This window comes from Gallus gallus, chromosome 10, assembly GCF_016699485.2.
Source record: "Gallus gallus isolate bGalGal1 chromosome 10, bGalGal1.mat.broiler.GRCg7b, whole genome shotgun sequence".
NCBI classification, from domain to species: Eukaryota; Metazoa; Chordata; class Aves; order Galliformes; family Phasianidae; genus Gallus; species Gallus gallus.
The window spans coordinates 573,289-589,710 of record NC_052541.1 but is presented as its reverse complement, the minus strand read 5'-3'; the positions used below and the strand labels follow the sequence as shown (position 1 = coordinate 589,710).

Genomic DNA, 16,422 nt, shown 5'->3' with positions numbered 1-16,422 from the left:
CTTGCTCTCAGAACACACACCCCTTCTCTTACCAGCTTTTCATTCCTGCACAATGCTGTTCAAACCCCTCCTCCATCTCTCCCTTCACAACACAATATGCAGCCTCTCTGCAGTGACGAGCTCTGGGCAGTTTAACGCCTGTGCCATCACTGGGGGCTGCCTCCAAGAACAAACCTTGGAGTTAAGAGGTTTGATTAGACAAGCGCTCTGTCTTTCATATTTTCAATATGAACATATTTTCAATATGCACACTTTCAATAAGCGACCTTTTGAAAGCCCGGAATCTGTGTGACACATCAGGAGATGCTGAACCAAACCCATGGCCTTCTCGACAATGGAAGGGCTCTTCAGAACTGGCTGGAGGGGGAACAAAGACGCACGGAGCTCTGACATCTTTGAACACAACCAGGCCCACAAACACTGAGAACTACAAACACGGGGAAATTCTGCATGCACACAGATCAAATGGCATTACAGATCAACACCGCTTTAATTCCTCTGCACCAACGGGCTCTGCAGTGCCCCAAAACGTCTGTCAGTGGCAGGCTGTGAGGAACAGCCCTGCAGAACACGCAGAGTCACGCAGGGTCTCCTCCCACTGCTCCTCCAGACACCGCATTCCTTCCTCTGGCACACACAGCTCAGCTGGTGCTGCTGCAGGCAGTGCTTCCCGTGTCTGCCCAGCCTAAAGCCATCAGACAACGTCAGCGGATGCCTGGTGCTTGGATACAAGCAGAAGTGCTGATGGAAAATCACCGCCGAAGCACAGACTGAGTCGCTGGTACCTTGCAGTGAGGAAAGACTGAGATGCACAGCGTCCTCACCTGCTTGCATGTTGGAAGTGGAGGTTCAGCAGCAGCTCGACTCATGATTAAGTCCTCCAAAAACCTTCTTCTTTCTTCCTGATCAGGAGACTGGATACTGAAACCTTCTCCAAAGTCATTATTAAACAATATCTGTACCCAAAGCCCAAGGAGAAGACACATTTCAGATTTAAAACCACAAAACAATCATATTCTATTCCAAAACAATTTCAGTTCTAATTTAAATGTCATGACTAGCATTTTACTCACCCTGCTATGAAATGACAGACTGGGAAGAAACATTCTCAGTAAAGCACACCAATGCTTAAAGCATTCCTAAAATAACAAGAAACTGAAGGGAAGGGAAATGCTGGGGGAAGGGGAAAGGGAGACCCTTCTAGCCCCACATCCCCTTAAAGCCCACCCTATAGCCCCATATCCCCCTATATGCAACCCAACAGCCCCCCCACAACCCCCTATAGCTCCATATCCATCTCTATAGCCCCCCCACATCCCCCTATTGCCTCATATATCCCTATATCCCCCAACAGCTCCCAACAGCCCCCCTGTATCCCCCCACATCCCTCCCATTATCACTCTGTACCCCCTCACAACATCCTACAGCCTCATATCCCCCTTCACCCCCCCCCCCATAGCCCCATATCCCTCATTATCCTTCCTATAGACACATCCCAGCCCCCTCTAGCCCGATAACCCCATATATCCACTCCTATAGCTCCCCCCCAGCCCCGTAAATAATCATATCCCTCCCCAAAGCCCCCTCAGTGCCCTATAACCTCATATTCCCCCTGTATCTTCCCCAGAGCCCCCAGTAGCAAAGGGGTCTGCGGGTCATGATGGGTCTGGGAGGGGACGGGGAGTAGCGCTGGAGGGGCTGGGAGGGTACAGCCTGGATGCTGGAAGCAGCGCTGTAGTGGTGGGGTGCCCGAGTCCTTGACCCACCTCAAATCCATGGCCCATCCCACAGCCCACATCCATGCCAATATTCATGTCCCACCCCGTATCCACTCCCTACACTTATTCAATCCCATTATCATTCCAAACCAATTCCATATCTCCATATCCCCATTTCCATCCAATATCCATATCCCATCCCAAACCCATCCCACAGTCTTACTGTATCCATATCCCCATAACCCAACCCTTGCACAGGAGTGTGCAGGACAGTGTGGCTGGGGCCGCAAGGGTTCCTTTCCCTGTCCTGGTGCTGCTCCCCCATGCAACTCTGTGGCATCGGAGCACGGGAAGCCTGCTGCCTTACCTGCCATGACAGCTGAAGAGAAACAGTTAGGGGAGCCCCTCCCCCCAAGGGGGTTACCAAGCTTGCTGAGATGCCAAGCTTGCTGAGCTGCTCCTCCTTTGTTCAGGGGGGAAATGGTGCATGCAGTGGCTATGCACAGCATGCGTCTTACTTGCTTTTCCTCCTCTCCATCTTCCATGAGCAAACAGCATCTCCAATCTTTCCTTGCTCAAAAACCACTTAGGTAAAAAAGAACTGGCAAGCTCGCTTTTAGAATTACCTTCTCTATACAACCTGGTGCTTTAAAGCACAAGCTTTCCTAGCAATGACCGACCTCTGACATGCTGTAAAGCAAACAAGGGCAATGACAGAGCCTTTCTCTGAGATCTAGGCACTATAGGACAAGCTATCAAAGAAAGAGCAATCAACTCACCCCTCCGAGCGAGAGTTTGGAAGAAAGGGGTGAGCTGAGGAACACAGCCTTCTCCGCTTTGAAATCTGGATCGCTGGAAGAAGGGGGGGACGGGCCTGGGGGGGCGCGGGGAGGGGGCTGAGGAGACCCCTGCGGACTGACTGCGCTCCCAGAAGCACTGCGGGGACGGAGAAAGAGGAAGGGTGGATCTAGGCTCCCCCAGCTCCAGGCACTCATGTGCTCACGTACTGGCTCAGGCTGTGACCTGGCAATTCCACTGCACATGCTCAACCTGCAAGGAAAAGTTATTCCTGTGTCTGTAGGCTTCGCACACAATCCCAGGTGCAACAGTCAGCCCAGTCCTCAGCTCAGCCTTACCAACAGCAGAAATCCAGTTTATGCCAGTAGTGGTGTTTTTCTCTCTTTGGAAACACTGTACTGCTGCAAGAAGCAGCGGTTGAAATGCTTCTTTATTGCGCAAGAGCTAGGGAATAAGAAAAGATTTCCTGATTAGGCATACGCTTCAAGGAGGCACCGGACGAGTGGAGACAGTGGAAGGCATTGGCAAGTCCAACCTTTGTTACAAGCTGCTATGTGAGATCCAGTGCCAACTTTTCCCACCCAGTGTGAGGTATAGTGAGGATAAATCATGCCCAAAAGCTTCCGTGCACTAGAACACAAAATCCAATAGATCAGCAGCTGCAGAGAGAGAAATTCATCTCAGCCCAGAAATCCTTCCAGCTGTGTACTGACTGGAGTTCCAAGACTGCGGCATCAGAATCATTCGCCTTCTCTGGGTGCAGTCTAGAAGACGAACACCCCCAAACACACCTGCTTCTTCAGCTTTTCCTTTCCCATCAAGTCTGGGGTTAATAGAAAAGATTTTTTCCTGTCCCCTCTTTTTCCTGGGATTACCCTCTTTGGGGTAATGATTTGCATTTTGGGGGTAAATGATTTGCATTTCTCTTGTGCCTTCCTGCAAGCACGCCTGCTTCAGGGCACATTTCATCCCACCCTTAGGCCTTGTAAGAAGCACTATGGCAAATCCACATGCAGAAAATACAGTCATTCCATTTAGTAACAAAGAAACCACTCTGCCCTTGCTCCTGCCTCTTGCCCCTGCCTCCTCCTGCGCTGCTTGCTTATCTGGGAAGTGCTTGTGGGCCACTAAAAGAAATCCCCACACGCCAGAAAATACAGACAAAAAGAGACAGGCAGAAAAGCGGCACTAATACTTTGTCACTGGTGGGAATCTCCACAACAGAAAGCGTTGTGCTAAACGTGTGAGGTTAAGGGATCATCACTATCAAGATAAAAGTCACAGTATGGAAGATTTAGCGATGGCGTGCTGACTAGAAGAAAAAAACAACTCTTGCCTCGTGTTTTTTTCTTTTGGTCTCTCTTATCATCATCTATTTATCTCATCAGCAGATCTGAGGTTGACCAAAGCCTGTTGCCATGAGCTTTGCTGAACCCATCAAAACTGAGGCTCAGAGGTATTACACCAGCACATAGCATAGGAGAACCCCATCACCTCCATCGTCAAGGGAAGAAGAAAGGGGAACTGTCGCAATTAATTACCTCCTCTAAATTGATAGTGGTAGGCTTCTCGTCACACACTACTGCTGTAAAGCAGAACAACAAAGATGTTTACAGCTGCGATAGGGATTTTTGCATACGTGCAACCACACAAGGCTGAGCACACTCCTGTCCCTCTGACATGTTGAGAAATAGCCAGAAGAGCGCAGTGTTCTCTTGCTGTCAGGCTACATACTCCAAGCATTCCCAAAGGCATGCTGTTCTGTAGAACATGCTGAGCCGCCCGGACAGTTGGTGCAGGAAGAACGCAGCAGTATCAGCGCACTCCATCCCGGGGATCTGAATGCATTGGTGGAGAGAACAGGGAAATAAGAGGTAAGAGAGAGAAAAAAACAAAGCAGGCAAATAGCACAGCTGTCCACAGGGGGCGGGGCTTAAGGCAGGGCCTGTGCCGGAGGGTGGCCCAGCACAGTCGGGGCCTCGGGGCCCAGTCTGGAGGGGGCCTGGCACAGTTGAGGCCTCCTCTGGGTCCAGACCAAAGGGGGCCCAGGCGGGAGGAGGACCAGGCTCAGTTGGGGCTGCTTTGGGGCCCAGTCCGGAGGGGGGCCTGGCACACTTGGGGCTGCTTTGGGGCCCAGGCTGGAGGAGGACCAGGCTCAGTTGGGGCTGCTTTGGGGCCCAGTCTGGAGGGGGCCTGGCACAGTTGAGGCCTCCTTTGGGCCCAGTCTGGAGGGGGCCCAGGCAGAGCCAGGGCCTCAGGGCCCAGGCTGGAGGAGGACCAGGCTCAGTTGGGGCTGCTTTGGGGCCCAGTCCGGAGGGGGGCCTGGCACAGTTGGGGCTGCTTTGGGGCCCAGGCTGGAGGAGGACCAGGCTCAGCTGGGGCTGCTTTGGGGCCTAGTCCGGAGGGAGGCCCGGCACAGCCAGAGCCTTGTGGCAGCAGTCCAACTCTCAAGTTCAACCTTTAACCATAACCTAAAATGGTAACCGTAGTGAAAGGTAGTGGCAGATAGAGCTGCTTTACTGTGTTTTAATTTTCCCAAGAATGGTGAAGGACTCAAGCTAGTAAAGAAAGACCCCTTTCTGAAGAGCAGGACTCAGAAGGTATTACCAGAGAGCAGATCTCCCAGTAGAGATTCTTCCCCTTAGACAGCCAGCCCTTAAATGAGGTTAGGGAGGGCTGGGACCAGGCTCCACCCCTTTTCTGCACAGGTGAAACGCTTCCAGCTGTGCTCCGCAGCAGACCATGTTTTAACAAAGGTGAAAGCCTGTGAAACAAAAGAATCCCTTCTTACTTGTTTCACGTTTGTGTTTGTTGACCGCAGTTCCAACCAGGTGGACTCTCAATGTCTTGCAAGCGACACCTAGAAGCAGGTACAGGCAGGAGGCACAGCACCCTGCAACCTCCAGGTGAGTGACAGCAGCCAGGCAGGGCTTTGGGCTCTGCAGGGTGATTGTGTGGAGCATTATGCACAGGAACAGCTGAGTCTAAAGATGATGGCAGAGCTGCAGAGCTAAGCATAATGGAGAGGCACAGCGGCTCAGCTCGTTTCCCACCGTAACGCAGGAAATAAGAGCCACGAGGGAAATGCAGACGCACTGTGCTTTCCTCTTTTGTCTCATGCCTTCTGGCCCTGTCAGAGGGGAGGAATGAGCTGCGCTTCCGCAGAGACGTTCCTCTCACAGCCACTCACCCCTCAGGTTGGAGCATTCCTGGCTGCAGGGTGGGAAAGCCAGTTCTTGCCTGGTGGTATCTGCAAAGCTGAAAAAGAAAGACAAACTATGGCCTCTTCTCTCATAAAGTGAGAGGGGAGATCCTGTGCTATTGGGCTGCAGTCAAGAGTCTGAGAGAGTCTGTGTTGTGTGAGATTTTAGAGAGAGCGCTGAGGAGTGTGGGAGCAGTGCAAACCTGCCGGGATGCTTTTACTTTCAGGGGCCTTTGTGCAAATGTTCATGTCCTAGAAGCACGTGGCGGAGCACGTCCTGGGATCAAGGTGCCATGGACTGGAAAATGCAGCTCTGGACATACAGGCTTGGCGGAGTTCCTGTGTGAAGACAAAACTCCCAGTACTCCAGAAACGTGGAGGCAGAAGAGCAGTGACAAGGTATCTGTATGTCTGTCAGTATATGTGCACAGCAGGCCCAGCTGCCCCTGCTTCCTCCCTCCACCGGATCTTCTCCTGCTCCTGGAGTCTCCTGTGGCATTGGTGGCGTGGGGCAAGTTATTTTGTCAAGCAGGATCTACCATTCGTAAACCCATTCTGACTGGGCCCGATCCCCTAGTTGACCTTTAATTAATCTCAACATTATCCTTTCCATAACCTATCCTGGCCCTGAGGTAAGACTGATAGGTCTGTAGCTACCATGCTCATCTTCTGGCTGTTTCTGAAGATGTGTGTCATATTTGCCAGTCTCCAGTCCACCTGCGTGTTTCCATTTAGCCAGGACTGCTGAAGGACGATGGAGTGTGGCTTGGCAACCACATCCACCAACTCCCTCAGCACTCCAAAGTGCAGTCCATCTGGCCCCGTGAACTCGAGCATCCAGCATTCGGTGCAGGTCCAAAATCATCTCATTGTGGATAATGCAGGGCCTATTCAGTTCCCCATCCTTATCTACCAGCACAGGGGATTTTTTCCCAGGGAGTAACAAGTCTTGCTATTAGCGACTGAGGCAACAAAGGCATTAAGTTCCTCAGCCTTATCCTGATCCTTGGTCACCAAGTTGCCCTCGGCGTCCAACAAGGGATGGAGATTCTCCCTTGCCCTCCTCTTGCTGTTGATGTATTTATAGAAATATTCTTTGTTGTCCTTCACCTTACTGTCCGAGCTCAGTTCTAGCTGGGCTTTGGCTTTTCTAATTTTCTTCCTGCACAGCTTTGCTACGTACCTGTAATCATCATAAGTAGCTTGACTACTCTTCCACAAACCATAATCTTTCATTCTGCTCTTGAGTTCCAGTCGAAGGTCTCTGTTCAGCCAGTCCAGGAGTGCGTGGGCAGACAAAGAAGCGTTGTGCAGGCAGGGAAAAATGAGTGCTGTGGGTCCTGGGAGCAGCAATGCGTGAGGCTCCTCCTGCTAGTGCTCTTCCGCTGGAACGTCCCTTTGGTTTTCTACTTGGGAGAATATTTGAACCCGTTGAAAAGGGTCTGACTTGAAGCGAGGGTGCAGAGCAGATTTAACCTCTGCAGGCGTGTATGCCAGAGCATGAAGCATCGTCAACAAGCACGGGGTAGCACCAGCTTGAAACAGGGGAAGCTTCCACAGAGCCCCCAGATGGAGTCCCAGGGTGATGAGATGAAGCTGATTTTGGCAGCATTAAAGGTGGTTTTCCAGGATCTGTGCCTTCTAGGGCTGGGGGCTGTCACTGGGGTTGCTTTCACAGGACACCCCCCAGCCCACCTCAGGACCCACGGGGAGTCTGTCGGTGACAAATGTGTCACTGAGTGACAGCATCAGGGTGGGAATGTGTGGAACACAGTGCCCAGGGCAGAGCCAAGCGGCGCTGGGGGGGGGTCAGCCCCAAGGAGAAAGCCTCCCCCATGGAAGAAATGGATTGCTTAATGCCGTGGGTGAGATGTTGTAGAAGAGCAAATTAATGAGGTTAAAAGGTGCCGCCCGGGTACTGTGGGAACCTCCTCCCACCCTGCAAGTGCTGTCCAAAGCTCTCCAGTGCCCCCTGCTGCTCTTTGCAGTTCCCCACTAAGCTCCCGTTGTCTCCCAGTATTGTCCAGAGTCTCCTTGTGCAAACTCAGTGCCCCCCAGTGCTGCCTGGAGCCACCCCAGTGCTGTATGCGGCCCTCAGTAGCCTCCCAGTGCCCCCCAGTGGACTTCCCAGTGCCTCCAGTAGTGCCCAGTGCCCCCAGTTCAACACATGCACTGCTCAGCACGTGACCGTCGCCTTCCCCAGGAACAAAACAAGGCAACAGAGACGTTGACAGCAGCGATGGTGATGGAGATGTTCAGACTGGAGGAGCTCTTGGCTCGCTGCAGCCACCCCAGCATCCCCAGAGGTGGGCACGGGGACCTGGGGGGGCTTTGGTGCTGCACAAACGACTGCAGGCAGAGGTGTAGGAAAGTGAACGCCAAGCATTTAATAATTGAACGTACAAAACAGCAAATAAATGACAATAGATATTCCCAACCATTTCCCACCCTGACAATTGTTTCTGATCCCACCCCCTAAAATTCCCACCCTCTAATTAATTTCCCACCCCCCAGCTCCCACCCCGCAATCAATTTCTCACCTTCCCCCCCCGCCCCCCCCCCGCCCCCGGCTCCCTCCCACCAATAGTTCCCTTCCTCTGCAAAACACTTCCCAGCCCCCCAGATTCCCACCCCAATAATTCCTTCCTCCAAATTCCAACAATTTCGGAGTGCAACATGGTCAGAGTACAATTTCCCACCCAGAATTGCCACCCCACAAAATTCCCTCCCCCTCCCCACATCTCCAATGCCAGCAGTCACGAAGTCCAATCCTTTTTGATGCCAACCATCTCCCACAGCAGCCATTTCTCACCCCAGCAGTTCCCCACCCCCCAAATTCCCACCCCAACAATATCACAGTAGAGCCATTTCACTTCCAACCTCAAAAAGATGCCAGCGCCCCAAGAATTCCCACCCCAAATTCCCTCCCCCCACCCATTCCCCACCCCAGATTCCCACCCCAACAATATCACAGTAGAGCCCTTTCATTTCCAACCCCAAAAAGATCCCAGCACCCCAAGGATTCCCACCCTCAGTTCCCACCCAAAGAATTCCCACCCCAAATTCCCTCCCCCCACCCATTCCCCACACCAACAGTTCCCCACCCCACAACCACCCCCCACCCTAATATTTGCCACCCCAGTAATTCCCACCCCCCAACCATTTCCCACCCCCCAGCCAACATTTCCCAGCCCAAAGCTTTGACAGTCCAACACTTTTGCGGTCCATCAGCTTCAGAGTCCCGCATTGCCCCAGCCCAAGATGCCGTTTGTGGACAGCCCAGGTTTGGAGGGGGAAGGCTGGGGCCAGTGCTGGTGCCCCCGGAACACTGCCGCTGCTCTCTGGGCATCGTGGGGGCCAGCGAGGAGCCCAGGGCTACAGGGAGCCGTGTTTGTCGGCTATGGCCACGTCTCCTGCTACACCAAGTGGGCCGGTTTCTTGGCACGCTCCCTCTCGAGCGCCTGTTGGGCTGTGATGGGCACCGAGTCCTCCTGCTGCGCGCCGTGCTGACACAGCCAGCTTCGCCTAGCGCCGGTGTTTGTGGCCTGGAACATCCTGGCCCCGCGGCAGCTTCCTCTTTCTGGCTGGGACGTGCCCGGTGCTGTTGCCTTTTGTGGTGGTGCAGGCGGGCGCTGGGCACTTGGCTGGCTCGGTGCTGTCCCCATGGTGCTTGTCTGCCACCCGGCAGGAGATGCATCCGGGTGGCAGGGCCAGGCGGGCGAGAACCACGTGGGGCTGCCTCCGCTGCACCCGTTCCATGACCTGTCCACTTTGCGTGAAAGGAGGCACAGGGTGCTTGGCTGGCTCGGTGCTGTCCCCGTGGTGCTTGTCTGCCACCCGGCAGGAGATGCATCCGGGTGGCAGTGCCAGGCGGGCGAGAACCACCCGGGGCTGCCTCCGCTGCGCCTCTTCCATCAGATGTGCTGTGTGGGGCAACAGGGGTGTGGGGGCAGCCAGGGGGGGCGGCAGTGCCAGGCGGGTGAGAACCACCCGGGGCTGCCTCCGCCGCGCCTCTTCCATCAGATGTGCGGTGCGGGGCGACGGAGGCGCAGGGGCAGCCAGGGGCGTCGGCACGGGCAGCTCCGGGGATGCTGGCTGCCAGCAGAGCGAGTTGCTGAGGAGCCCTGGTTCAGGTTGTGTGTCTTTGCTCAGCTCCCTGCTGGCCCTGGAGGAGTCAGAGTGCTCTGTGATGGAAGAAGAGGAGTCGAGGCTGCTGGAGACATCTGGGCTCAGTGGCTCCGTGGCAGTGATGCACTGCATCAGCTCTTCCATTTGGCAGCTGTTCGCAGTGTCTTTGGTCCCCTCTCTTGTGACACCGGGCAGGTCCTGGTTGTGCTGGGGGACCTCCAGAGCACTCGCCGCTTCTGAAAAAGCAAGAACATCCCCCCGAACGATGATGGCAGTCTTCCCACACCCGCTCGGTGCAGGCACCCACCCGTCACCTCTGCAGACCACAGTCTCACCGTCAATCCAGGTGAGCAAATTGTCAATTTCCACATCGTTGTCAAGTCTGTCGGTGCTGGGTGTCTCTTCTGGAAAAGGCAGAAAATCCCCAGCGGGGCAATGCCAGCTTTCCCACGCCCACTCAGTGCAGACACCCCCCCACCAGCTCTGCTGCCCCTCAGAGAGAGACTCACCGTTGTTGATCCACGTGAGCAGGTCATCAATGTCTGCGGTGTCGTACAGGATGCCTGTCTTGGATGTCACTTCTGGAAAAGGAAGAAAATCCCCGGTGGGGCAATGCCAGCTTTCTTTCCCACACCCACTGGGTGCCAACGACCCCCGCCAGCTCTGCTGCCCCCAAACTCACCGTCGTTGAGCCATGCCAGGAGATCATGGATGTCCGCGATGTCCTCCGGGATGTCTGCGCTCGTTGTCACTGCTGGGAAAGCAAGGACATCCCCAGTGGGGCAGTGGCAGCTTTCCCACAGCCACCCGGTGCGGACAGCCTGCCACCCGCTCTGCAGCCCCTGGACTCACCGCCTGATTCCAGCGTCGCAGCGCTGCAGGCGAGCTGAGCCGTGGCGGGATGGGGGCACACGTCGGTGGGCGCTGGGTGCCCCTGGTCCTCCGTGAGCACCACGGCGTCTTGAAAGGGCTCCATCGGTGGCTCCCAGGTGGCGGGCAGGGTGCAGGGCACGGGGAGCACCTGCTCCTGCAGTGACGGTACCTGCAAAAGAACTGGTGGGGGGCCGGGGCGGCCGGGGGCCTGCGGCAGGCAGGTGCCTGCGGGCTGCGGGGGCTCCCCGTGGAACACAGCCCCAGGCCACAGCCCCATCGGCTGCTGGGGCAGCAGCGTCCCTGCCAGCAGGGGATGTCCCCAGCAGTGAGCAGGGGCAGTGGGGGGAGCCATACCTGGGTGCAGCCCCCCAGGTAGCAGCTGCAGCACGGGCAAGTGCAGCCCCACAGTTGGGGGCAGCCCCCCAGGGGGGAGCTGCGCTGCCTGTCCCCAGACACCTGGTACCCCAGGCCAGACAGAGGCCTGAGGCGCCAGGTAGGTGGCAGTGGGGACAGGGAGGGGTCGGGGTGGTACCGGCATCGGTCCGCGGATGGTGGGCTGCATCCAGGCGGGGTCCGGTGGCGGCACAGTCGCTTCAACGAAAATGGCGTCGGGTGTCAGAGGCACCGTCAGCGCTCCTCGAGGGATTCTCTCTGTGGGGAAAGGCCAAAGTAGGCGCTGGGGTGAGATCTGGGGCGCTGGGGTGGGATCTGGGGCACAGGGGTGAGATCGGGCTTACAGGGGTGGGATCTGGGGCTCTGGGGTGCTGGGGTGGGATCTGGGTTACCAGGGGTGGGATCTGGGGTGCTGGGGTGAGATCTGGGTTACAGGGGTGAGATCGGGGGCGCTGGGGTGAGATCTGGGTTACAGGGGTGGGATCTGGGGCTCTGGGGTGAGATCTGGGGTGCTGGGGTGAGGTCTGGGTTACAGGGGTGAGATCTGGGTTACAGGGGTGAGATCTGGGGCGCTGGGGTGAGATCTGGGGTGCTGGGGTGAGGTCTGGGTTACAGGGGTGAGATCTGGGGCGCTGGGGTGAGATCTGGGTTACAGGGGTGAGATCTGGGGCGCTGGGGTGAGATCTGGGGTGCTGGGGTGAGGTCTGGGTTACAGGGGTGAGATCTGGGGTGCTGGGGTGAGATCTGGGGCGCTGGGGTGAGGTCTGGGTTACAGGGGTGAGATCTGGGGCGCTGGGGCCAGCTGAAGCACGGGAGCAGGGGAAGCCTGCTGCCTTACCTGCCATGACAGCTGGAGAGTGGCAGTTAGGGGAGCCCCTCCCCCAACGGGGGGTTGCGTGACCGTTGGGGTCAGCCCCTTTCCCCCAGGCTTGAGATGGTTTGATTTTTCGTAGGCAAACATCCTTCCCATCCCAGTTGTTTCCCATTCCAATGATCAGTGACCCTCCCAATGGGCATTTTGCAGCGCAGTGCTCTTCCTTCCCAAGAGCCTCCCGTCCCAGTGGAAGTTGACCATCCCTGCAATGAGTCCTCACCCCTTGGGACAGTTTTCTCTCTGAGGGAGGATATTCGGGCCCAGTGGTTTCCCACTGTCACCAGCCAACACTGGGTGGGGTTACCCGGGCCTTTAGCAGTGGAGGTGAGCCAGCGTTATCTGTAGGGCTCAGAGATGGAGGGGCTGTCAGTGATCGATGACCGCAGTAACTGGAGGCAGCAAAAAGGCACTGTGAGGTGGCCATCCTCTGTACCATTGCAGTGGAGACAGATTGGCACTGGTTTGGATTGGTCTGTGTTCAAAGGGTGGGCTATGGGGTGGAATTGGCTGGACAGTCGCAGCCAGAGAGCTGTGCTCAATGGCTCTGTGTCCGGGTGGAGGCGGTCACGAGTGGTGTCCTAATGATGTTCAGCAAAGCCAGGGCAAGGTCTGTGAGGGGCAGAGAGACTCTGGAAAGCGTCCTGGGATTGCTTCTGTGCGGCAGTTGGGGGCCTTGGGGAGTGGGGGGCCTGTGCTGGTCTGTCTGTAGGAGTCTGTAAGGAGGGCTGTGGGGCTGGTTCTGAGGTGGAAGTGAGGGGTTTTGTGTGCTGAGGGACTGTGGGGACTGTCTGTGAGGAGGGTTCTGGGGTGGTTTCTGAGGAGAAGGTTTTGGATCTGCGGGGCTGAGGGTCCTGTGAGTGACTGTAGACCTCTGTGGGGAGAGTTCTGGTGTGGTTTCTGAGGGTTAAAGCATTGGGTTTGGGGGCTGAGAGGTTGTAGGGGTGTGTGAGCGAGGAGAGACTTTGGGACTCTGGGGCACTGAGGGGCCCGATCTGATCCCAGGGGCATAAGGAGTTTGATTTCCCCTGTGTTTTTCCCCCAAACCCATTTGTTCAACCAATGAAAATCGAAATATACAAGATGTTTCTGAACCTGGCAAAGTGTCCTTCACAGCACTGATGTGTTGGACTGCTGGGATGCTGGCTCTTGCTTTTTTTTTTACCGTGGTTTCAGTGATGGAGTATGCCACTGCAGCGGATGGCCCCAGAAGGGTAAGGACCAAAGAGGCAGGGGGCCATTGAAATAGTTGTATTTCATTTTTTTATCTCCCAGCTGTTTCATGGAATCTGGCTTGGATGTCTAGAAGTAACTGGAAGATTCTTGAGGAATGTCTGGGATGTTTTTTTATCTGGAGGAGGTGTGCCCATCAGGCTGAGGTGTTGCATCTGTCCCAGGTTCCCTGATGTGACGTCGTACTGCAGCTCCCCCAAGGGGTCTTGCATATGCATTGCTTGTGCTCGTGTGTATGACTCCAGAGGACATCCCAGCACAGCTCTGCTGAAGCCCAGTGGCGGTGGGAGGAGCAGAGGACAATCTCAGGTCCTGTGCTCTGAGGTGGATGCTTTCTTCCCAGAAGCACTGCTGGGCAGGATCTGATTGTACCTCCGTGTCCTTTCTGTGCCCAACACTGAACACTGTGCTTGAGGTGAGGCCTCGCCAATGCCGAGTACAGGGGCAGGATGACTTCCCTCGTCCTGCTCACCACACCACTCCTGATCCAAGCCAGGATGCCATCGGCCGCCTTGGCCACCTGGGCACACCGCTGGCTCATATTCAGCCACCTGTCCATCCGGACACCAAGGTCCCTTTCCGTCAGGCAGCTTTCCAGCCACTCCTCCCCAAGCCTGGGGGGACGCCTGGGGTTGTTGTGGCCAAAATGCAGGACCCGACACTTGGCCCCATTGAATGGGCCCATAGAATGGGCCCCCCCATTGATGGGCCAGTTAACCTTGGCCCATCGACCCACTCTATCCAGGTGGGATAACTGTAGCGCCTTTCTCCCCTCAGGCAGATCAACACTCCCTCCCACCTTGGTGCCCTCTGCAGTCACTGAGGGTGCGCTCAATCCCCTCATCAAGACCGTTAATAAAGATGTTGAATAGAAGCGGCCCCAGTACCGAGCCCTGGGGGACACCGCTCGTGTCTGGCTGCCAACTGGATTTAACTCCATTGAGCACAACTCTGTGGGCCTGGCCATCCAGCCAGTGTTTCACCCAGCGGAGCGTACGCCCATCCAAACCGTGGGCAGCCAGCTTCTCCACGAGAATGCTGTGGGGTACAGTGTCAAAGGCTTTACTGAAGTCCAGGTAGACCCCATCGACAGCCTTACCTTCATCCGCTAAGCGGGTCACCTTGTCACAGAATGGAATCAGGTTTGTCAAACTGGATCTACCGTTCGTCAGCCCATGCTGACTGGGCCCGATCCCCTGGTTGACCTTTAATTGGTCCATGGTGGGTCCAGGGGGCAGCATGGTATGATGCTGGAGCAAGTACCTGCTTTTATTTTTTTCCACCTTGGCTCTGGACTATGCAGTTTACGGAGTCTGTGTCCAGTACTGGGGAGAGTGGCGCTGTCAGAGCCTTGCAGGAAGCACGTAAGGTCTCAGTATGCTTTGGAGCTTGTTCTCCGGTCACGCTTGTGTGCCTGGAATAACCTGCTCCAGCTTTTGGTGCCGTTATGTGTATGAGAATGGGGTTAGCCTGATGCGAGAGTTAGGCTCAACAGCGCAGGCAAGATTTTGGAGCACTGTGTAAGTCAGAAGTCTGTAGTGGGAATATTTATTAAAGGAGCGAAGGAAACGTCAAAGTGTGACGTGGGTCTACAGATGAAGCTCTGAAGGAAATGTCGTATTTGCTTTGCAAAAAGTTTTGGTCATGAACTCGGCGATGCTGGGCTCTTGTTACCAAAGCTTGTCTCAGCATTTCGGAGGGGCAGCCCTCATCTTCCCAGTAGACAGTGCTGTGGAGTTGAGCGCTGATGGAGCCAACTCATACCTCGCTCTGTAGGATCACACTGCGTAAGGGAGTAAACCTGCTGCCATGTGAACTTTACTCTCAAGTGAAGAATGATGTCGTGGGCGTGAAAGGGGAGAAACAAGTGTTTGCTGACTTCCACCTATTTTTATTTCTCATTCTTTATTTGTTTAAATTTTGTTCAATAGGATAAGCAAAGCCAGAAGAAGTCAGAAGGCCTGACCCAGAACACGGTGGACAGGTTCGTCCAGGTAAAGGCAGAAATCTTCCCTTGATACTTTTTACCTATTAAAAAAATGTGCTGAAATGGCTCAGTGATCGCAAGTGATAACTTTGCTGCCAGTACTGGTTGAACAAAGTAATCTCTCTCTTAAGAGATGCTTTGAAGTGGTTGTGCCCCTGCAGGAGGAGAGATGTAAGCCTCCTGCTTGGGTACTGCAACGTGATGGAAAGCGCAGCAATGACAGCAAGGTCCTAGGCTGCAGCAAGTGAGGATTTGCTCACATGCAAAAGCTGTGGGCAGAGAAAGAAAGGAAAGAAGCTGCCTAACTTCAGCAGGTTTCAGGTATGCAGGGATCTCCAGCGACATACCCTTGCCCCTCCACTGCCAGCCCTTCAAGGGGGTCTCAGAAGGGGCGGACCCTGGCTCCAACCCTTCTGGTCACTCCTTGCATGCACGTTTCCTGTCAGCACTGAAAATGACCAAACCTACCACTGAGCAACACGCTGAGCCCCCACTCACCTCGGCAGAAGTCCATTACAATCAGCACTTTGCACACACCGCCGCTGCTTACTGAGTTTCTACTGGAATCAACGTATCCGACCATGTTCCTGCAGCCAGACAGATCCTGCTGCACGATAAATACCTTCAACGTGCTGAACAGCCATGTAGAATGAGCTCTACTTTAATCTCTCGTTCCTCGACGAGGCTTAGCTTTCCTAGCTTTACCCCTGCCTAAGCACCAACTTCTGCCCCTTGGCCGTAATCATCACACACAACAGGATCAAATCGGAGGTCTGTCTCCTCCTGCTTTCTTTCCAGAAGGATGTGAGACAAACAACAGAGAAACAACGAACATACGGAATTAAGCCATTTGGTGTTGGTCCAGATGTTTGGATGTTCCCTTCGATGGCCCAGGCCACGCTCGCTGAGCTGCTCTTCCTTTGTTCAGGGGGGAAATGGTGCAGGTGGCATGCAGTGGCTATGCACAGCATGCGTCTTACTTGCTTTTCCTCCTCTCCATCTTCCATGAGCAAACAGCATCTCCAATCTTTCCTTGCTCAAAAACCACTTAGGTAAAAAAGAACTGGCAAGCTCGCTTTTAGAATTACCTTCTCTATACAACCTGGTGCTTTAAAGCACAAGCTTTCCTAGCAATGACCGACCTCTGACATGCTGTAAAGCAAACAAGGGCAATGACAGAGCCTTTCTCTGAGATCTAGGCACTATAGGACAAGCTATC

The 16,422-nt window shown here is 54.9% G+C and overlaps 3 long non-coding RNA genes across 5 annotated transcripts; 1 reads left to right on the top strand and 2 right to left on the bottom strand.

The window, feature by feature from the left end:
• Positions 1-368: 368 nt before the first annotated feature.
• On the bottom strand, positions 369-1,240 carry LOC112533221. Its single transcript, XR_003077114.2, has 3 exons — positions 1,074-1,240; positions 825-956; positions 369-685 (listed from the first exon to the last, which is right to left on the bottom strand). It is a non-coding gene; the product is annotated as an uncharacterized LOC112533221 (long non-coding RNA).
• A 233-nt stretch (positions 1,241-1,473) lies between these two features.
• On the bottom strand, positions 1,474-4,442 carry LOC121111622. 2 transcript variants are annotated; one of them, XR_005862706.2, is made up of 5 exons: positions 4,058-4,442; positions 3,052-3,146; positions 2,855-2,960; positions 2,498-2,768; positions 1,474-2,408 (listed from the first exon to the last, which is right to left on the bottom strand). It is a non-coding gene; the product is annotated as an uncharacterized LOC121111622 (long non-coding RNA). The 2 variants fall into 2 exon arrangements; XR_005862705.2 differs by having other exon boundaries at positions 1,474-2,768.
• Positions 4,443-4,824: 382 nt separating this feature from the next.
• LOC121111568 lies at positions 4,825-10,007 on the top strand. 2 transcript variants are annotated; one of them, XR_005862704.1, is made up of 4 exons: positions 4,825-5,422; positions 5,946-6,117; positions 6,967-8,024; positions 9,871-10,007. It is a non-coding gene; the product is annotated as an uncharacterized LOC121111568 (long non-coding RNA). The 2 variants fall into 2 exon arrangements; XR_005862703.1 differs by having other exon boundaries at positions 5,946-8,024.
• Positions 10,008-16,422: the final 6,415 nt, after the last annotated feature.